A 20,345-nucleotide genomic window follows, 5' to 3' on the forward strand; every position below is an offset into this window, starting at 1 on the left:
TTGGGGTGTGTCTGAGTGAATGCACAAGGAGCTGTCTACCAAGCCCAGCCAGATGTGGATTGTAAGGCACAGAAAGATTTAAGTGCAAAGAAATGCTCACTTTCTAAAAGTGGCATTTCTAGAATAGTAATATTAAATCCAACTTCACCAGTCAGCAGGATTTGGTATTACTATTCTGGCCATACTAAATATGACCTTCCTACTCCTTTCAGATCAGCAGCTACCACTTTAATATTGTATGAGGGCAGCCCCAATGTTAGCCTATGAAGGGAGCAGGCCTCACAGTAGTGCAAACGAATTTAGGAGTTTTACACTACCAGGACATGTAAACTACACAGGGACATGTCCTACCTTTCCCCCACACAGCACCCTGCTCTAGGGGTTACCTAGGGCACACATTAGAGGTGACTTATATGTGGAGAAAGGGGAGGTTTAGGCTTGGCAAGTATTTTTAAATGCCAAGTCGAGGTGTCAGTGAAACTGCACACACAGGCCATGCAATGGCAGGCATGAGACAAGGAAAAGGGGCTACTTATGTGGGTGGCACAACCAGTGCTGCAGGCCCACTAGTAGCATTTAATCTACCGGCCCTAGGCACATATAGTGCACATTACTAGGGACTTATAAGTAAATTAAATAGTCCAATCAGGTATGATCCAAGATAACCATGTTTAAAGGGAGAGAGGATATGCACTTTAGCACTGGTTAGCAGTGGTAAAGTGCGCAGAGTCTAAAAGCCAGCAAAATCAGTGTCCAAAAAGTGGAGGGAGTCAGGCAAAAAGTTAGGGGTGACCACCCTAAGGCTGTCAGGTCTAACAGCTAGGGTGAAGTATGACGACATGCAGTGAAATGTACTTAAAATTAAAATGTGCTTGGGTGCAGTGAAATGTGTCACACGGCAGTGAAATCCACTCAACTGCATTCACATATGTCATACTATGGAGCACTGTAACCAGCTACAGTCAAAAAGAGTGCATTGAAATGTGGCAGTCTGCAGTGAAAGGCCATGAAGGGGTGAAATCCAGTCAGCTTTAGCTAAATATATATAACTGCTGTGAAATGCACGAACCTGCAATAAAATCTGCAATGCTGCACAGAAAATTCACACGCTTCCAACTAATGGGCTAGAGCAGTGGTTCCCACCCTTTTGACTTCTGTGGACCCCCACTTTATCATTACTGGAACCCCCAATGAATCATAATTGGAATCCGGGGCCATCCCATTGAGTCATTACTGAAAGCCGGGGACCTAATCTGTTAATATTTTGTCATTTTACAAGCAATCGCGGAACCTCCGAGAAGGCTTTGCGGACCCCCAGTGTTCCCCGGACCACAGGTTGGGAACCACTGGGCTAGAGAGATAGAGAGGACACACAGTGTAATAAAAAGTGCCATGCTGAATTGATAGGTGCCAAGGTGCCCGAGCAATGTTCAAATCTCCACGATATTGGTCTTATCAGCATATCCCAGTCAACGGGCCAGTGCTGCATTAGCATAGGACAAGATGAAGGGAGATGCCCTGTGCTGTAGCATCATACGTCAGGCTGCTGTGTCCTGGCCTCAACCAAGTAGCAGTGCAGCGTGCCTCCGGGCTGCAATCAATCTTGCAAAAAACACTCGGTGAGAACAAAGTCACCTTTCAAAGCCTCCTTCTTGCATATGGTATGAGATTTCACTCTAGATACAGATTGACGGGTATTTGCACCTCCCATATGCAGTGCTTAATTTGTAAATAAAAAGATGCCGTGCCCAAAACCCTCCTCTTAAACAGGCGGCTGCTGCATTTAAATGTGCGAGCACGGAATTCTGAGGCAGCGTAATCCTGACACCATCTCGGGTCTCTCCAATATATTTACAGCCACTCCCTGCACCTTCAGCTCTCCCTTACAGCTTCCTGCCTTCTACATTTGTGACGCTTTTTCTTTTTTCTCTTCCTCCGTCTTTCCCATGAGTCTTTTTCTCGCGGCAAATGCTTGAGGCAGAAGAATAAGCCCCGGCACTTGCCGGTGCTCAGCAGTGGAAACAAACAAGCACAAATTAAGCACTGCCAATATGCCCTTCCAACCGGCAAACACTTTGAGATTGAAAGGTCATAAATCTGCCAGGACCCCAGAAGGAGTGCGGGGGATTATAAAACTGGCATGGGCCTAGTCCCCATCCGGTTTTTTCCCAGCACTGAGAGGAAAGGTCACCTTCCGGCGCCTCGTGACCACGATGTACATGGCAGAGTTACCAAGTGCTAGAATTCAGCCGTCCCGTCCTATTCCCACAGAACAGATTCTAGTCCCCAGAATAGATGCCGAGGTCCGGGGGTCACGTGTTTCCAGAAGAGCGCGGGATATCTTTCCCCCAGTCCCTGGAAGGCCTCCCTCCCTCCCGGAGGCCTGGGATGCTCAGTCCGCGCCCCTCGACGCCTCCAGGCTATTTTTACTCGCGTTTGGCCGCGGAGACCGCCGGAGAGATGCTGCGATCTCGCCGCCTCCAGCATCAGTCACGGGGCGCCGCACACGCCGTGGCCGTCGGCGCTTTATTTTTAAAAGCCGTGTGAAGATGACTTGCTGCCGCCCAGCAGGTCCTGGAAGAAGCTTCCGGTGGCTGGTGTCAGCACAGAGAGCCGCCTCGGCCTCCAGACGAATACAAACGTGTACAAGGCAGAGCCCTGCCTGGACACGACAGCAGGACACCTGTAATAACACCTCACCGCTTGTCACAGCCCTTGCTAAATGAGGACCCGTTCCACCGTGTTTGCCCCCTTCGTTTCCTGTTGCATGAATGTGTGTGGTATGTGTGTAGCGTAAACCCAGTCAAAAGGGTGCGAAGCGCTGTACAGGATCAAAGTCCATCATGAAGTCTCCCTAATCCCTTTCTAGAGACTCTTCCCTCCTCCATCTCCCCTTTTCACTCATCCCAAACCTCATCTTACTACTACGATCCCCAACACAACACTTTCTAAACTCTTCCCTCTCTCTCTGTTATCCCAGAGAATCCAACAGGCTCACATGTCCACCGCTCAGATTAACTCATATTTCCCTATACTAATCCACCACTAATCCTTTTGGGCTCTGGAGTAGCGTGTTACTCTATAAAAAGCGCTTCACTGCCTTGTCAAGGGTAGTAAGCACTATATAAATACAATTACAAAGTCGACAAGTGATGGTACCGGCAGGTGCTTTGTGGACAGGTAATGCACTGTGATGCAGTGCTCTTTAAAGGGATGTGTCTTCAATACTTTCCTAAATTGGGGTGGCACTGAGGAGGTCCTGATGGAGGCGCACAAGATCTTCCAGATTGTGGGTGCATAGATGGAAATGGTCTGCTGCCTTGTGGTTTCATATTTATACTTCTTCATCTGCAGTCCGATGGTGTCCTGGCTTCTGGTGTGCACCGAACCACCACAGCTGATGAGCGTGTCTGCAAGATAAGCAGGTGCTGGCAGAGACGGCTTAGTAAATGATGCAGCTTATTTTGAAGATGGTGCTCACCAGAAAGGGGAGCCGAACGAACTGCATCAGGATTGGGATGACATAATCATTTTTTTTTGGATGAGGCTTGCTGCAGCATGTGGGATGCCCTTCAAGGGTTGCCAGAATGGCACCTGGGAGGGCATAGAGTAGGGCATTATCACCATCCTGATGCAATTGCCCACCTCAAGGAATAATAAGACTAACTTGTCACGGTGAACGCCAAGTCACTAAATTAACTTGAGCTCAACTCTTTGGTAGCTCTTTCGTAGCTATGGCACAGAACAGATAGGCATAACTTAGGCTAATGTATAAAGTATTTATGCAGTACCAAAGCCGTAATAAAGTCATAATTCTAAACAATGGAAATACCAAACTGAATTAGAAAAATAGAGTAAAGTTTAATAACCATGAATTGGTAAGGTTTTAGGTAAAAATAGTGCCAAAAACAATAGGTACCAATGATAGTCTATGGAAGTGGTAGGTTGGACCCTAGGCCCAGTTTCAGGCCTAACACAAAGCAGTGTGGGTCAAATCCACTATGGGGGTTCATCGCTGACCAAAGTATTTGCCTTGTGACTTTGTCTTTTTCTGGAGTTTAACATCCTCCAGCAGTCCAATCTACTATCCAAGGAAGGTGCATATTGAAATCAGAAACCTTTTCTGCCAGGTCCATCTGCTGGCTCTGGCGGTCTTGGAAGTCCAAGAATTTAGTAAGTTCCAACTTTTCAGGGTTTCTTGTGTAGCTCCTCTGGGCCACTTCTAAGGCTCCCAAGACTTTGGGGACTGTACAGAGGTGCATGGAATCATTCAGCAGAGGACACCAGCAAGGTCCAGTTCAGGTCTCGTCCATCTGACTAATGTGGGCATCGGGACAAAGGCTTTCCCCTCTTCAAGTCTCTCCTTACCCTAAACGTTTAATGGGCAGGCCTCACCTCTGTCCCTTACAAGTTAATACAATTCCTTGGTCCAGCCCAACTGTTCTTCCTGGGCTAACAAGGATCAGATACCCCACGCCCACTCCATTCTGCAAACAGACCTAAGGCATAGTTATTTTCTGGGAGTAGTTTCCACACCTCATTTAGGTCAAGTACTTGCTGGGCAGCTGCTGGAGAACTAATGCAAATTAGCCTCAAATAGCTTCAGGAGGGTAAAAAGATAAGTTTCTAAAAGTTACTTTCCTTTGTTTCTTTTTCCTTTATTTTTCTTTTTATGTTTTATTTATTAAAAATCCAACAATGAATTGGACTTAAATAAATATGAAAAATAGCCAGAGAATGACTATTTTAGATGTTTCCTCTCAGAAGTCACAAAGTAAAGTTACTAAGCTGTACTTTTACACTTTATGGAATCCAGCCACAGTCTTATCAGTGAAAATAGCTTTTGAGGGCTAGTCACTAGAGAAAAACATCAGCTTTATTTTCCACTTGTAAATATGAGGCGCCCTACCTTATGAGTAGCAAGGCAGACTGAAGGGAATTTAATACATTTTGAAAGCAGGATTTCTCGCCTGTCAAAAGGGTGATTTTGAAAGGTTTTTAGGCTGCTGCAGTCAAGCTACACATAGTAGACTTGACATAATGTTTAGGAGTGTGCAGGGAGCTCCACTCCACTGGCGGAGCTAATAGAGTTTTTGGAACTCCGCGCTCTGCTTAGAGTATGGAGTACGTGCAAAAACTCTGCTGGCCGTGCCAGCGGAGTGGAGCTCACCCAGTGCACGCTGCATCCCACTATGGGCCGCACAGCGCAAGCACAGACAACCCGTGCTAGCGCTCTGCTGCCCATAACTGGGCTGCAGTGCGCACTGGAGAAGACCAGACGGAGGCAGCCGCTGAGACTCATCGCCATCGACGACGAGGAGGGGAGGACCCCCGAAAAGACCGAGGTAAGTCCTCACCTCTTAGTTTTTATCCTTGTGCACACTGGTGCAAAAACAAGGACTGAAACTGAAGTTTTCGCTACTTACAGCCATGGCCAGCATTCAGGCCAGGGCAGTAGGCAGTGGAAGCTGCCTTTTCAGGCCTCTTGTGCACCGGCCTGCCCCATGTGGAGTGCACACAGGACAGGCCAGTGCATAAGAGGCCAGAAATGGCAGCTTTCACTACCAAGGCCCTCTCCTGAATGTACCTGATCTCAGAAGCACTAACCAGGGTCGGGCCTGGCTGACCAGGCCTGACCCTGCTTAGCGCTTCCGAGATCAGGTGCATTCAGGACTCAGCGGAACACAGAACTCCACCTCCGCGGAATTCCACTGAGTTTTTTTTCAACTCTGCGGTCTTCAGTGGATTCGGACTCCATGAACTCTGCCCAGGTCTCGTCATGTTTTACAGGCTGACTTTGTGGATGGCACCAGTACACAGATCGCATTTAACTTCCAGGTGCACCATATTCTAGGAATTTAGAGGTAAATTAAATATGTCAATAAGGGTAAGCCAATTTATCCATGTTTTAAGGGGGAGCACAGGCACTGTATTCTGATCCAGCAGGGGTAACAATGGAGAGAGTTCTAAGTTCAGCAAAATTACAATCACAAAGAAGGGGTACAATCTGAGATAACCATGCAGGAAAGGCATATGTCCTGCAGTAAGATGCAGAGCGCTAGGACTGTGATGAGAAGTGGTGAGTTTGTAAAGAAACAAATGGAGAGCCCCAAATGTTTTTCTTAGGAGCCCGCCTCCAGCACTGTTGAATGCCCGGCATGCCAAATACCCAAGGCTCCCTAATCTTGATTGCATCTCATACCTCTTCCTTCCACCACCCTACATTTCCTGTCTCTTTATCTCATTCTTGCAGGTTCTTTCCGTACCTGCTTTCCACCTTCTTACTGTTGTCCTCTCTTCTTCCTCCTTTCACTCTTGTTTGCATTGTCCTTCTCGCTCTGGAGCAAAGAAGGATGATGAAAAATAGTCCCAGTCCCCAAAAATGTGCCCCAGCGCCCATCCCTTCTAGCCATTGGCTCAAATTAAGCGCTAGGATGAGGAAGACCTGCAAGTGGCTGTTGATGATTGCTGGTAAGCAATCATGGCATTTCCAGTCATTTACTTTGATTTGGGGTTTTCCAATACTTCTGCATATTATTGTTTGTCTCCACAGCGAGGATATACCTGTGAAGATTTGCATAAAGTGGGCAAACTCCTGCAAACTATCCTAGCTGCGTCCAGCTCCCACGTAATCAGTTTGAAAACCTGGTGGCAGATCCCAGAGGTAAAAGCCACTTGCCCGAAATGGCCTGCGGGTAGGTTACACCCACTTCCGATGAAAGACAAGAAAGCCTGAGGAAAAACATGGCCATTGGTGCCACTGCTATAGGGTGGCAGACGCCTGAGCCATAGCATTCCTTGTTGCACCTTGCTGCCACTTGTGCGGGTGTGGGACAAATGTAATATGGCTGCAGACCTTGAAGCAATATCATCAAAGGAGCCTTCTATAATGCTTACAGGTGGTGGCACAGCGTTGAATATGGGGAGCTGGGGTTTTTCTTTTTATTGTTGACTTCACTTTGGGTATCAAAGATTAACAGCAGCTCAGCTGGCTATCCTTTGGTACCCCAAGCAATGCCCTTCATACATCTGGTGACAGAGATCACTGAGCCAGTGGTAGGAACAGCAAGTAAACAGTACTATAGCACTGTTCACTCCAAATAAGTACCACTGTGATTCAGTATTTGTTTTTTCATTTCCGCATAATGTTTGTGATTTTACGGTGTGGAGGTGATCATGGAGGTCTAAGACTCCGAGCCTAAGTGGCACATTCACACATTTGCATACTTTCCAGCATTCAGGATCAGTTATGCATATTTTATAGTGATCCTAAACATCACAGATATATCAATAGTTGGAGCATACACATCATTTTTATGTTTTTCCCCAAAGTGGCTGTGGAATATGAAGTTATCAATACCAGAATAAGTTGTTAATTTCAAGAAAGAGTGGAATATCAAGTTGTCAATATCAAGAAAAAATTAATATTGTAGTGCAACTATCAAGGGACACAAAATTGAGGAGGCAAGTATAGATGTACTATTTTTAACTCCATAGCTACATACCTTGAAGATATATGTACATGCATGCATCTGTTCTGCAACTCTATCAGATGTGTGAAGTCAACTCAGCTCTCTGGATTCTAAGGTTGATAAAAATGGATTGTGTTGAGTAATAGCAACACATGCCAGACAATGCAATTTGTAGGAAACAAACATCCATCAGCTGATAAGATATATTTTTTGTTAAGGGGAGCTAAGGTTGACAGGGATGTAACACTGACTACCCCACAAATCCTAATAAGACATACAATCCACAAGTTAGGGTACTAGCATAAATTTAGCTCCCACTCACGTTGTGCTTGCTCAAAGGGGTGCCATGTTGTGGGAGAGGATTGTTTCTGAACCCCTGCTTTCCTCAGTGGGGGAGAATCTTGTTAGCCCTCTCGCAGACACAATTGCTAAGTGTGAGGTAAGGTCCCACTCTCTCCAAATTGTCTAAATGTGATGGATGTGGTTTTGGCCCCTGCATACCCTCCTTGCCATGGGTGAGGGAGAACAGAATAAATGGTCCCTCTGCCTTGCCAAAGCCCAAGGGGGATAAAGTGAGGGGCCTAGAGGCAGCTGCCTGACTGCCCTGCGTGCATTTGAAAATAGAGCAAAACTATTCCACTGCTCTGTTTATAAATATGCACATGACATATTTTAGCTGCCCAAAACTCCTTCCCCTTCTGATTGGAAAGACACGGGTTGGATAGCAAAGTTACATCCTTTGGAAAGGGCCGTCCACTCATTCAGCTCTGTCTCACCCTTGGGCGGGGCACAGATGGATTTCAAAACCACATCCCATTCTTGACAATAGAAGAGGAATTTGGAGCTTACTCCAACAGTTGCTAATGCAAGAGGAGGGTATTATCAACACCACCTGTCACTGAGCAAGGAGGGTAAGCAATGCCTGCCACGATGACCGTCCCTGCCCTTCACTAACGTGGAAGAGTAAGCAGAATACTACTTCATACTTGGGTAATGTGAAGTAAGTGGATAACAAACGCACCAACCATTGGATAAGACAAAGTGGTGCTGGAGCAATGCCCCGCACAACTGGGCAACGGAGAGAGGAGGAGGTTAATAAGCCCCAGGCACTTGAGTAGGTCAGAGGAGTAATGGGAGCATTATTAACCCCCTCTTGCTATTAGACAAGGCTGATAAGGTCTGAAAAAAGACACTGTTGGGTAAGGCAATTGGGTTGGTTCAAATGGTGGTGGGGCCAACTACACCTCCCGTGCACTCTGCAAAGCTGAGGGGTGTTCATGCTTTTAAACTTTGGCTTCTTGGTCTCGTCATCTTGCTGTAACTCTCGTAGTCAACGCTTGGCTCATGTGAACACCATTCTTTAATTTTCATCTTTCTCTGTCCTGTGTGGCAAATCAGGCAGAGGTATAAGTAGGTGGGCCAAAGACCTGTGTACTTGTGATTCAGCTGGCCCTCCTCACTGCCTATCTTTTTAATTTCCTCATCATTTTTGCGATTTTTGGTTGTTGAGATGATCATGGAGGTCTGGGGTTCTCAGTCTAAATGGCACTTCACACATTTGCATTCTTTCCAGCGTTCAGGATCAGTTATGTTCATTTTAAACTGATCTTAAACATCACAAATATATCAATAGTTGGAGCATTTTTCCCCCAAAAATGGCTGTGTGAAAATTCATCAAACCAAGACTTCTATTTAGCGCTTTCAAGGATCTGCACAAACAAACATTCCTATGGGGTAACCCCTCTTGTTTGTAAAAGTACCACATTTCGGGGTCCCTCCAACCAAGTTTGATACATCTGAGTGGCCTGCATGGAGTTTGGCAGTTGAAAGATTGCCAGCTGAACATTGCTTTCCCCAAGTTTGGTGAGCATTGTTCAAAAATGTGATAAAGAGGGTGCAAAAACAGTATTTACTGTAACAACATTGAGTACAGATGCGTGACTGCTATGTAATTTCCACACAGGATTGTAGAGTGCAGCAAATGACTAAATGACAAATGTCACCGTAAAAGCCTTCTAACCAGCAGTAAGTCGGAAATAAAATGTCCTTCTAGTGGTAATGAAGGTCTGAGTCAGATTTAACCGTGAAAAAGTCTGCACAACAGTGCCATTTATTATTTAAATTTAAAACTGCACACATTATCTCTAAAAAGTGCGTAGCTGTGCTGCAAGGTTGACACATTCTCCAAGAGGTGGTGAGCTTCCCAGCCACTTTTAGCTCAAAACAAGAGGAGAACAGGGAAAGCAGGAAAGCTTGTGCACAGGATATGGGAAGTGGTAACTGGGACTCGTTCAGTAGGAGCGTGCATGCGTGATGATGTGTGTGCGCACGCATCACCACACCTCCACACACAGATGACTGGAAACATGCTAAAATCAAACCCCTCCTCAAGAAACCATCCACCAACCACAATGAGCTCAAGAAATACCATCCCAGCTTTCTGCTTCCTTTTCCACATAAAGTCCTTGAAAAGGTCATCAACCACCAACTCAAGGAATACCTCAAGAACAATGTTCTTCTGGACGCATCCCAATTAGGATTCCGCTCAAACCACAGCAAAGAACTGCCCTCATTGCTGCCACAGACAACATCAGAACCCTGCTAGAGTGGGGAGAATCAGGTGCCCTGATCCTCCTTGACCTCTCAGCATCTTTCAACACTGTGTCTGACCCCACCCTGATCCAGAGGCTTTATCCAAGGAGACGCCATCAAATGGATTGCGTTCTTCCTCCGTGGAAGAACACAGAGAGTCTGCCTTCCTCCATTTCCCTTTGAGTCCAAGAACATCATCTGCGATGTCCCTCAGCGTTCATTCCTCAGCCCCACCCTGTTCAATCCTTACATGACCCCCACCCCACCGGCCAACATCATCAGGAACCACAGACTGAACATTGTCTGCAACACAGTTGACACCCAGCTCATCCTCTCTCTATCCAAAGACCCCTCCGCCACTAGGCCAACTTCCACTTCCACATGAGAGGTGTCGCCAACTAGATGGAAGACAACTGCATCAAACTCTCTACAAACAAGCCTTACGTTCTGATCTTGCGAACACTACTTCACTGTGGAACGACTCCTGGTGGCCTGCCGATCTAGGACTCTCTCCCACCCTCACATATCAAGCCTGGAACCTCTGCATCATCTTGGACAGTAAACTCCCCATGAAGATCCAGATCAACACAGTCTCCTCTCCCTGCTTCCTTACTCTGCACATGCTCCGAAAGTGCTTCAAATCGCTCCCAGCCTCCACCAGATGCACCATAACTCAAGCCGTTGTCCCCAGACAATTGGACTACGGAAACACACACTACACAGAAATCTTCTCACACCTCCTGAAGAGACTGCAGACCATCCAGAACTCAGCGGCATGCCTCATCCTCAACCTCCCCAGACAAACCCACATCACCCCTCACCTGAAGAAACTCCTCTGGCTCCCAGTCCACAAGATATGCTAATTCAAGATTCTGACTCACGCCTAAAAAGCCCTGCACAACCAAGGACAAGCATACATCAACCCCTGCTGGAGTTTTCACCAACTCTCCACACTCCTCACTCTCCCTCGCTCACATCCCCAGATCTGCCATAGCAACAGTGGAGGACGCTCCTTCTCCGACCTCGCTGTGAAATCCTGGAACAGCCTCCCCACCCTCCTCTGGACTTCACCTTCGCTGCAGGAGTTCAGAAGGGGACTCAGGACTTAGTTTTTTGACTGAAGCCCTTCGAGCAGCCTGGATCTCAACACCTGGATACGCATGCTGTGATTAGCGTGCTCTACAAACCCTTGATTAATTGATTGATTGAATGACGTATGCTGCTTATATTTATTTTTAATCTGATGGTCGTAAGTGGCGGATGCCACTTAGCTCGGTGAGAACTAAGATGCATTCTAAATTGCTCAAAAACAGAGGTAGAGCGACCCATCATCAAATGAGAGCTGCCAGGCCCTCTAAGAAATATTTTAAAAAGTGAAAAAGGTATTTTAAGGTTTGGGAGCGCAACAGAGGAGTGAGCGAGGAAGCAAAGGGGAGTGAGTGGGGGTGTATAAAACCAAAGCAAGTTGGCGGGATAAAAGAGGAGAAATCAGAACACATTGGAAAGAGCAATGCAGAGTGTGGGTTGGAGGGGGCCTTTAGTGAGGGAGAATCACACGAGAGAGAGAGCGCACAAGGGATAGAGCAACCCATAGGGTGGGGCTGGGTATTTGTTAGAGGGAGATGCGTAGTAAGGAAATAACAGCTCTCTTGGAGTGCCCAACGAAAAAGAAAAAAGTGGCTTCTTAAAAGTGAATAGTGGAAGTGAACAAGCCAGTCAAATAAAAAGATGGTAAAGTTGCTCTGTGTAAATGGAGAGAAAAATACAAGAAGAGGAAGGAAATTCATTGAATAGGAAGAAAGTAAATGAGAGTGACAATAAAGCTAAACAATGGAAGCAGTGAGTGGGTGCTAAACCCACTGTAAGTTTTTGGTATTGCCCACAAAAGGTCATTTGCAACCCAACAGTTAAAACCTGCCTGGTACACAAACCTAAAGAATGGTTGTTAATGATGTTCATAATACACCTCTTTGACTGATTATACTTTGTGTTAGCACCAAGGATGAAAAAAACTCTGCAAAATGCTGAAAAAATTACACAAAGTAATGCATAATTTTATGACATGCACCACTGGTATTTGGTGCTATAGTTTAGCGAGAAGTGGTTCCCGCATCCAATTTGGATTTGAGGATGAATTTCTTACTGAACAATAGCAAAAGAATAAGCGCTGCAAACAGCAGACACTTATATTCTGGTTTTTCATGTAGGAGTTTTGTCAAAAGAGTCTTCCTCAAGCTTTGTCTTTGCAATTTGACTCAAAAGAAGAATATCCACTTATTTTTACTTCCAATAATTTTATGTTTGAACAATGAATGGAGTATATTGAGTGGGCTTACAACAATTGGAAACACAGAAATGTTTGAGGTCTTTTACACCATTCGTGGTGCACCCTTAAACTTATTGCCAATCAGGGAATGTACCTCACTGCTCAAGATGTCCATAATCACCAAGAGACACTCATTTGTGATCTAATAGCATCACTCAATCATCCAGTAATCATCAGACTTCTCCTGGTTATGCTGTCACAACCCTTACAGAAAATCAGGCAAATCAAACCATTTCTGTTAGCTCTGAACATTATAATCAATTCTGTGTAAGGCATGACCCGTGGAGGTGGACAAAGGTTTTCCAGAGGAGAGACTATAGTGGCCACTTTAATTTGCATAGAGTAATAAGGAATTCAACAACATACTTGTTCCCTCTAAGATCAAGCAACTACCACTTCACTGTTTGTGATTGTGTCATACATTTGAAGCCCAGAATTCATGTTCCTTATGGACTAATATATTAATTATTTGGAAAGAAAACGGAAATACTAAAACAAATCTCAAAAGTCCTCATTAAGAAGCAACTCAGTGGTGAATTTAATTTGAATATTCCTGTTGGAGAGGCATGTCAGGCATTGGAGTTAATGTTTACTAGAGCGCCTGTTCTCCATCATCTCATCCAACAAATTATTTTTTGTGGAAAGCGAATGCTTCTGCAGTAGCCATTGGAGTAGTTTTGCTGCAGCCACAAGAAGATGATGACATAGAACATTCTTTTTAGGGTCGAGCGCGCAAGCGCTCTGGCCGGTTGTAATCTCTCTGTGAACTTTTAACCACGCCCACTCTTGCTATTCATTCTTTGTTGTGCTTGTCTTAAATGCTTCGTTTTTATTGGTGCATTTTGTGAAATGTCTCTCCTTTGTGTGCTGTTTCCTCGCAGGCAATTTCACTAAGTGAACATTTTTGTTGACCATCACACTACCTCACGCTTCCACGTTAGGTACGTAACAGCGTGTGATGGCCCCTCCTCCGGTTTCGGTTTGCCTTTCATCCCAGCCCGATCCTTTCTAGACATTCACGCAGGGAGCCAATAACTCATGCTCCTGGCGGCCGTGGCGCTTTATCGGCTCGCCTATGTCAACTGTTTTACTTTTCATTGTCAATTTATGTGGCAAGAAAAGTCCAGTTAGGAATTTCTAGCTCGGAATTTCTAACTAATAGCTCTAACTCGAGCCAACGCGAGACCCATTGCATTGCAAATGCTTGTTTTCATTCTCATTCTTTCTCTTCAGAGGAATGAAGTGACTCTGTTTTAGAAAGAGAATCATGGTGAAGAAGGAAGCATATTCTGAATGGAGACCGCTGCTGTTTTAGACTAAGCCTGTTTTCAAGATCAGAAAGGTTCACAGTCATCTACAGACATTAACGATAATCCATTGCAGAAATAGTCATCAAGACGGATGGCGTATTTCTTTTCCCAGTACACATTTATGATCAGCTACATCCCAGGTACCCAAAGTACAGCTGCAGATGCCTTATCCCAGAGGTATCCTAGCGAAACAAATGTGAAAACATAAAGGGCCTGATTACAACTTTGGAGGGATTGTACGACAAAACAACGACTTCAAAAACAACTACTGCCTTAACAACGAGGTCGGAACGCCGACCTCGTTGCTACTACTAATGATTTTACCACGAATGCCTTAACAACGATATTTCGTTGTAAAGGCATTCCTGATAAAAGCATTAGTAATAGGCACCATTCACCCTACATCCCTCACCCCACCCCCCCAACCCCACCCCAAAACCTAAAACCCCCTGACCCCCCACCCCCTCCCCAAAACCAAAAACGCCTCACCCCCCCAACCCCACCCCAAAACCTAAAACCCCCTAACCCCCCACCCCCTCCCCAAAACCAAAAACGCCCCACCCCCCAACCCCACCCCAAAACCTAAAACCCCCTGACCCCCCACCCCCTCCCCAAAACCAAAAAACGCCTCACCCCCCAACCCCACCCCAAAACCTAAAACCCCCTAACCCCCACCCCCTCCCCAAAACCAAAAACGCCCCACCCCCCCAACCCCACCCCAAAACCTAAAACCCCCACCCCCTCCCCAAAACCAAAAACGCCCCACCCCCCCAACCCCACCCCAAAACCTAAAACCCCCTAGCCCCCCACCCACTCCCCAAAACCAAAAACGCCCCACCCCCCCGCAACCCCACCCCAAAACCTAAAACCCCCCACCCCCTCCCCAAAACCTAAACCCACCACTTACCTTCGCCAACTCCCTTCTTTGTACCTTAACCATGCATGTTTGTTGTTCAGAACATACGTAGTTAAGGCACAAAAAAACGGAGTCGTGGTTAAAAAAAGCGTTGTTGCGCTTTCGTTAACCACGACTTTCGGAAAAAAAAAGTCATAAAAAAGGATGTTTCCCCTTTGGAGGAGGTGTTAATCCGTCCCAAATGTGACGGATATACCACCAGCCGTATTACGAGTTCCATAGGATATAATGGACTCGTAATACGGCTGGTGGTATATCCATCACATTTGGGACGGATTAACACCTTCCTCCAAAGTTGTAATCAGGCCCAAAGTACCACCCAGTCGCATCATTTCCAGCATCACATCCTTTATGGAGGCAGTACGAGTAGCCCAAAAGCAGTACAACACTGGAAAAACTAACAAATTCAAGAATACTCCAGGACTGGCATCTATAAATGGCTTATATTTTTGTCAAGAGGTCTCTTTTTATTCCTAACTGCACTTTACAGAGGAGAGTCTTACCCTGTGATTCCCTGATCGCTGTTCATTGATGAATAAAAAATAAGTCACAGTCAGAGCTTGAAATATGGTGCCAATGGTTCACAGCTTTGATGGTAGGAGCACAGACCTTGAAACGTGTGGACCCATGTTGAGAGTCCATTTATAGTTCCACTACCGAGACCAGAGACTATGGATCATGAAAGCAGCGACCCCACGTGTGTCAGGGTCATCAAACACCATCTTGGGTTCACAGTCCACACATCAAAACGATTTATGTTTTTATTTACAAATGTGATGGGGGGCTCTTTCGGGGTTCCTCCACTAAAACAGGGGTGGTTGGGTTAGGGTGTGCTCACTCTGCAATGTTATGTGCCTTTCATATTTTTTTAGGATGATGGGACGTGGCCGGTGTCTTGTATTGGTGGCTGCAAGAGACGTTTTTCTCTTTTGCCCAGCCAATCAAAGCACTCGAGTGAACACATATAAGTTTTAGGGCCAGATATAGGAAAATGCCAATTTGCGACTTGCAAATTGCGAGTCCCTGCGACTCGCAATTTGCAACTCGCAAATTGGTATGCAGAACGGTGTCTCAGACACCGTCTGCGAGTCGCTATGGGGTCGCAATGACCCACCTCATTAATATTAATGAGGTGGGTCGCAAATTGCGGCCCCATAGCGAGTCTAGGCACTCGCAAACATGGAGGCCTGCTGTCGTCAGCAGACCTCCATGTTCGTGACTGCTTTATCAATAAAGCAGTTTTTTTTTTTAAGTGTAGCCCGTTTTCCTTAAAGGAAAACGAGCTGCACTTAAAAAAAAAACGAAACCTTTAGTTTCGGTATTTTTTCAGGGCAGGTAGTGGTCCTTTGGACCACTACCTGCCCTGAAAAAATTGTTTTGGGTCCATTCGCAAAGGGGAAGGGGTCCCATGGGGACCCCTTCCAATTTGCGAGTGGGTTACCATCCACTTGAAGTGGATGGTAACTGCGATACCATTTGCGACCGCAAACGTCAATACGTTTTTAACTCTTTGAGACCCACTCAAAATGTTTTTGAAATGCTTTTTTACCAAGTACGAATCTGTAAAAATGGCAACTCTGACCTAGCCATAATTAAACAGTAACTATCACAGACTGTGTAATATATATATAATACATTTTTGATTTGCTTATAACTTTTAATTGCATGAAACTTTGCAGTCTATCAAATCAGTCTGCTATGTTTTGGCATGGCAAGTTCCATAAATATCCATCCACAGGAAAAAGAGTTAAACGGATGGGGATGGAAAAGTTTAATTTTTCCTGTTTTAGCTCCCATAGGACATTTTGTTGAAAGATAGAACAAATGCTGCTGAACAGATTTACACCAATTCTGGCATGAATGTAGAAATGTACTCAGAAAGAAGCCTTTTTTCCATTTGATGTAAATCCATTCAGTAGTTTTTGAGATATTTGCATTTAAAAGAGGCGCTGAGTGGGACTTAAAGGGTTGACACTTTTGTACACATTCCTTAATGCCCACTATCAGTCACAATTTGAATTTTTTTATGCAATGTTATTAGCTGGAACCACTCACAGCCACGGTCAGGAATTTGAAAGAGCGCTCCAGCAGCAGCAAAAGTACAGTTAGGTGGAGGGTGTCCAAGACAGGTCCAGGTTTACCCACAGACGCCACTCACCCATGCCAGCAGTCAGGGCAGCAAGCAGGAACTTAGGAGAGAGATCCAGCACCAGCAAGACTACAGTGCGGCAGAAAGTGTCCAGGGCTGGTCCAGGTTTCCACACACGCAACCCTCGCCCATGCCAACACGGAGGGCCATAATCAAGAATTTGGAGGAGCACTCTAGCACCAGCAGTACAGTGAGGATGCCCAACGCAGGTCCAGTATTATGCACACACCCCACTCACCCATATCAGCACTTAGGGCCAGATGTATCAATCTAGCGATTACCTATTTGCGATTTTTAGCAAATTGCAATTAAGTAATCACTATTGGAATGTATGAAATTCCAGGAGTTTCATACTGCGATTCACAAGGGCTCGCAAATGGACCTACCTCATCAATATTCATGAGGTAGGTCGCAATTTGCGAGCCATTGAGAATGTCTACAATCACAGGGACGGTGGCCTGCTGGGCTCAGCAGACCACCATGTCTGTGATTGCTTTTCAATAAAGCAATCTTTTTTTTTTTAAATGCAGCCAGTTTTCCTTAAAGGAAAACGGGATGTGTTTAAAAATGAAAAGTTTCCTTTTCATTTTTTAAGAGTAGGCAGTGGTCCGTGGGACCACTGCCTGCTCTTAAAAAACGTTTTTGCATGCATTCACAAAGGGGAAAGGGTCTCCTGGGACTCCTTCCCCTTTGCGAATGGGTTACCACTTGAAGTAGGTGGTAACTGCAAATGTTTTGCAACCGCATTCACAGTCACAAAACAATCATACGATTCAGTATTGGGAAGGGACGCCCTTGACACGCCCCTTCCTAATACCGAATCGGTATGTAGTCGCAAATCCAATTTGCGATTCGGTAACAAGTTACCGAATAACAAAGTGGACTTGTTAAATACCAAAACACATTTTTGCAATCGCAAGCAGCCCAACCCTAAGGGTCACAATCAATGATTTGGGTGGAGCAATCCACCGCCAACAAAAATAGAGTATGGCAAAGAGTGTCCTGCACAGGTCCAGGTTCCTGCACACAATCCACCAGCAAAAGCATGCAACAGTGCAGTGAGGGATCAAATTACATACAGATAGTTTAGGACAACAAAGGAGGGGAAAGGAACAGTGAGAATAGTATGCATCCAAAACATGTCCAAGAAAACAAATGCTTACACTCAGTCAAATACACACTCAAGGGTACTGCCTAAAATTATCTATCTGTAAGGAAGAGATCCATCGGCTACTGGTTATCCAACAAATAGCTGTGAACACAACAGTACCACTCACTCCAAGACCCACTCAGGAGTAATCACAGAGAACTGAAGACACTGATGATGAGTAACGTGAGTGAGGCAGTAGGAGACCCATGCAGATTCAGGATCGCACACATTATCATTCACTGAGATACTCAGTCACAGAAAAATGATAAAATCGTGTTATCATGTTATTTCTTTTTCCAACTAGTAAGTACTATTACATTGTGTTTGCTTTTTTCTAAAAGAACAAAGGTAAATGAATTATCAAAACAGTTAAAAATGTCTGTCTGTGAAAAGTATGCTATCAAAACATTAAAAAAATACATTTTAATCCTTATCTTGATGGTAAATGCCTTTTTTCAATTAAATTCACTGGAAAAACAGTTATGGTCCTGGCTCAGAATTATTAAACCACTGAAACTCACCAGTTATGATTCATGAGGCAAACCATAACTTTCTCCTCCCCCTTGCATTGCAAATGTCATTGAAGATGATATACTTGATGACATCAAAAGTGACAAGAGTGACCTGGTAAAGTAATGACTGATGTCATCAACTATGTCACTTATGATGTTATGTGTAATGTTGTAGGCAGCCCAAAGGGGTGGCACAAGTTATGTTTCAAGCAGTCTTATCATTGGCAATGCCATCAGTGATGTAATCAATGTTGTCACTTATAATATCATCAATTACACACCACCAAGGGATTCAAGCTGTATGGAGTCAAATGGTCTGGCTCCAGTAGGGCTACTCCCATCTGCCCAGTGAACCACTACCAGGTACAAGCTCAAAAAGCCTGGCAAAGGAGGCAGTCGTAGCACCTACCCAAGCTTAATGGACTCATGGGGCTAGGTTGTGGAGGTGCTAGCACCACCTATCTGGTACACCAGCACCTGGTGCAAACTTCATGGATTCAAGGCAGCCAGCTGCAGTGGTTCTAGTACAATCCACTCTGTATACCTTTTATGGTATATGGTTCATAGAGTCAAAGAGCCTGATGTGGATACGATAATACCTCCCCCTCCGTACAACATCACTGGATGCACTCAAGGAACCAGACTGCAGAGAGGCTAGCACCACCCAACCACCCATTGCCCAGTGCACCGTTTGGAAGGTTAATGGAGTGATGGGAGCCAAACAGCGGAGGTGCTAGTACAGCCCACCTAGTAAACCTCCAACTGGTGGGATGCTAGTACAACCCACTCTGTACACCACCACTGGTTGCAAAATTCACAGGCTCAAGGGGGCCAGCAGCAGGGGTGCTGGAACAGTCCACCTAGTACACCACCACTATCTGCATGGTTAATAGAATCAAAGGACGTAGGTGCTAAAATGATAGTACAACCTGCCTTGTACACCAGCAGGTGGACAAAACCAATCCAGCTGCAGAGGACATAGTTTCTCCCACTCAGTACACCACCACCAGGTGCTGTCTTCACAGACTCAAGGGGCATGCCTGTGGAGGGGCTAGTACCCACCACCTGTTATATCACCACTGGGTGCAAGGTCCATGGAGTCAAAAGCCCCGGCTGTGAACACGCTAGTAATGCCCACTGCATACACCATCATGGAGTGTAAGCTCCCCTGGCTTGATAGTCCTGGCTACGGAGGCTCCAGTACACCCTGTCCAGTATACTGTGATGGGGTGCAAGCTTCATGGACTGCCTACCTGGTATACAACCACTGGGTGTAAATTTCATGAACTCAAGGGGCCAAGCTGCAGAGGTGAGCTTGAGCTTGAATGTGACATCCTCATGGATTAGTGTAAAGCATTTGGATGGTATCAGGGCTTTGACACACTTTCTGAGAGTAAGACCTTGGCTACAGGGCCTAGCCGCAGGTGGTGTTTGGATTTAAGTATAGTAATTCAAATTACTGTGTGTTAAATAACCCATGGAAATTCACTGAAAAAAACAAAGGTTACAGGGACTTTTTATTTTGAATTTACTCGTACAAAACCACAGAAATTCATAGGTATAGTTAGAGTTATTCCATGTAACTATACCTCGCACCCTAAGGTATCTATAACTGGCACCTTCGCCATGCACAGCTAATTACTTCACATATTATATCATTGAAGACATCTTCTATGGCCTCTTTGATATTATCACTGCAACATTTGCTATAACATTAATAAGAAAACTGTGCATGGCGAGGGTGCGAGTTATAGTTACCTTAGGGCACGAGTATTCTAACTGCTGAATTTCTATAGTTTTGTACGAGTAAATTCAGTACCTAAATATAACATCCCTGTAACCATCACAGGGTCCGTCAATGTTCTCAAGTGTGATTGGCTAATAAGGAGTAGTTACTTTTTCGGCTTTAAATTCACAA

This window comes from Pleurodeles waltl, chromosome 10 (assembly GCF_031143425.1).
Source record: "Pleurodeles waltl isolate 20211129_DDA chromosome 10, aPleWal1.hap1.20221129, whole genome shotgun sequence".
Taxonomy (NCBI): domain Eukaryota; kingdom Metazoa; phylum Chordata; class Amphibia; order Caudata; family Salamandridae; genus Pleurodeles; species Pleurodeles waltl.